Raw genomic sequence first — 3,505 nt, forward strand, 5'->3', positions numbered from 1 at the left:
ATGCATCACGTTCAATTTAATTCTTCATTTTTTGGTCGGCTTGAGACAATACTGATAAATAAATGCAAAAAAACATAGTTTCCGTGTATTTCAATTATTAACATAACGTAATTATAGTATAATTGAACACAACAAATATACCCAGTCGTTTGTATCGAATCAAAAACGAAACCATTCATCTAAACACCGTGTCGGTCTTACCCCACCCAAAAACTGTCAGTCTTACCCCAACAGCGCACATTTTTGTTTAATGTTCAATTAACAGTATTGAAATACTCAAACTTATCTTCAATACACACAAATAACGATATGGAGATTAGAATAGAATGTGTGACACTAAAACTGGTAATTTTCAAAGCTTTTGTGTTATTAAAACCTTAAAATGTATCAACTAAAAATAACATCCAAAAGCGCATCAACTTTGCTTTCGCTTGTTTTGTTTATTCCGTTGACGTTTAATGAATCCATATGGCATCGATGTGTATCGAAATGCCTAAAATAATCGTACTAATAATATCCTGACATTATTGCATGATTTAAAATTTGATATCTGGGAAAAGTCGTAGGGTGTCGGGCTTTCCCAGGGTGTCGGGCTTACCCCCAGTTCCCCTATTCAACAAACCAACATAATCTCCTTCAAATCGTCAATCGCAGCCACACTACCGTTTGCTAGAAGAAGACTAATACAGTGACACAATCTCATATTCGTACACCTCTAGTGTATATGTTTAATATTGTTTCATAATTGTTTGTCGCTATTTCATATAGGTATTGTTTTGTAAATGTGGTAGTAGAATTATCATCTGTCATTTTCTTATCATTTGTAATCTAAAGTGTGCAAGTTTCCGTACACTACACATACAAAATCATTACTTGGTGTGAAAATGGCACAATTTCATAGTCGTACACTTTTGAAAAGTCAATAATTTTTTTTAATTTAAAGACCTGTTATTTCTTTATATTTTTGTTTTACTTAGAAAAATAGATTTTATGACTACAGAAAAGTGTTCATTGGCACAGTTTCCTCTACACTAGTTTAAGAAATTCCCTCAAATTAACGTAATGGTTAAAAAAGTAAACTAGCTGCCATTATGGGACGAAAACTAATTATTACTCACCAAAATGAAGGTAAATCACTTAATGAAATCTTGGAAGTTGTTCAAAGGTTGCCTCCAACTATATAAAAACTTTGATGTGGCGAAACGTAGAGCAGATATTGCGAAAAACTTGAGTTGTAAACAATTTACGATGAGGGATAAACGATTTTTAATTAGAATCAATTTAATTGGAATCAAATTAATTAGAAAAATTTGGGAAAATCGAGTAATTAATGTTATATACATGGTAAATAAATTGAATCATAGTATTTAAGTATAAGTCTGCTCTGGTACGGCTCGTAATGTATGGAGTACGGACAATTACAATGCTTATGTTCTGAGCAAAAAGCCGTTCACCAATGAGAAGAACAAAGAATTGATTTTTTATTTACTAAACAACATTGAAACATTTTATCGGAATATTGGAAAGATTGGAAACTTTGTCTACGAGTCCAAATTCACCATCTATGACTCAAATGGCTGTTGTTTCGAGTGGAGAAAATCGAACCCAGACCTGGACGTGAATTCCTTATAACAGCAGCTAAGCGCTGAGATAGTGGAGTTATTGTATGGGCTATTATATGTCCACTAGAAGTGCTAGAAATTTGGTCTTCATTGATGAAATGATGCATCAGAATGTGTATTTTAATATGAATATCTTAAAATAAATTTTAAAGCAAAGCTTCCATAAAATGGTACTTTTACTAAGAAATATTGGATATTGGAAATTCGACTAGGAGAAGAACCTAACGCATAAGGCGTGCAAAAACGTTTAGAGTAAATTTATAATTGTTTAAATGTTATGGATTTTCCACTGCGGATCCCGTTTATTAACTGATTAGAAAAATAAATAAGAGTATTTGGTTAAAAAGTGCGAAACTATCCGGATTATAATGAGAATGATCCTAGAAACTACTATTTAGAAGAATGGGATAAAATTTAAGTTGAATACATACAAAAACTAGTGGTCAGCATTCCAATACGATTGAAAACTGTAATCACAAACAAAAGCTACCACATTGAATATTTATTATAAACATTTCAATCGATTTTTGAAAAAATATGTGTACAGTACGAATATGAGATTGCGTGTATATTTGACTATCTTTAGAATTATGATTATTTTTGAAAAAAATGAGCATTTGCAGTACAAAGATAATTATTGTATCTTCCCTATTCTGTCTAGTAAACTATTTCTACATATATAAAATGTCTCGTAAACTTATTTTTTACTTATAAAATGCATATAAGCATTCCGCATAGCGGTGTACGAAAATGAGATGGTGTCATTGTAAAAAAGCACACTCCTTCGCAGTGCACTCTGGAGCGCGCGCCGTGGTGAATTTATTTGGGAACGCCACACATAATTGAAAGAGCAAGAGAGCGGGGTCTGTTTCACCCAACTACCCCACCGCCAGCGAACACTTGAAATTCGTTTATTTAGCTTCGAAAGAAAAAGCGTTTTGTTTTTTCTGTGGTCTGTGATCATTGTATGCATAAAACAGGCGCGCCTATACATCATTGAAATGATGTCTGGTGGTAGTCATGGAATATCTTGCTTCGAGCTGACGAAACGTAGCAAACTGACGATTTTTTTCTTATGTGCTGAGTCACGGTTCATTGGATGCAAAGAGGCGGTCCTAGCAACGCCCGCTGCTTGGTTGAATTGTTCGGACCAATCAGCGCTGATAATTACCACTTCCACAAAATACATTATTTTTGTTATTTAAAGTATGGTGCATTTTACGGAATCAAACACAATATACGTGCACATATTTCCGATCAGATAGTGCAAAAATATAGCGACTTCGATCAGTACAACAGAAGTTATTCGCATTTCAAAACTGGGAAAATATCTCAGCTGAAACTTTGAAACAGGACCCCTATATTGAAACGTTGGAAGTATTCTACTTAAAAAAAAACAAACAAATATTTTGCGATTCACGAAAGTTGGCTGTTTCCTCCCAGTTTAAACTTGATTTTTGTGATAAAGTATGTCATTAGTGTTCTTTTTGCGACTTTTTTGAATAGTTCCTTTACATAAAACAGGAAATGAATGCGCCGCCGGAAAAAGCCGATAAAGCGCAAGCATTCGACGTTACCACTAGAACAACTTTAGAAAGAGAACTGCGGAGACTCCATTTTGGATCGATTGGATTCGGGTTTAGCTGTCAAACAACGAATCCAATCGAACACTTCCTATCCTTATAACATTGGACTTGTTCCATAGAATGCCGGGACATGCGTGGTCGAAAACGCTGGTTTTCTCTCCGCAGTTCTCTTTCTAGAGTTTTTCTACCCAAGTAACAATTCGAGTTTTATAACGCTCTACAAGTGCAATCTAAGTTTTATGAGTGGCTATAGAACTGTCAAAAAAATTCAATTGTTACTATGGCTAGTTACCACTA

The sequence above is a fragment of the Topomyia yanbarensis genome, chromosome 3 (assembly GCF_030247195.1).
Source record: "Topomyia yanbarensis strain Yona2022 chromosome 3, ASM3024719v1, whole genome shotgun sequence".
NCBI classification, from domain to species: domain Eukaryota; kingdom Metazoa; phylum Arthropoda; class Insecta; order Diptera; family Culicidae; genus Topomyia; species Topomyia yanbarensis.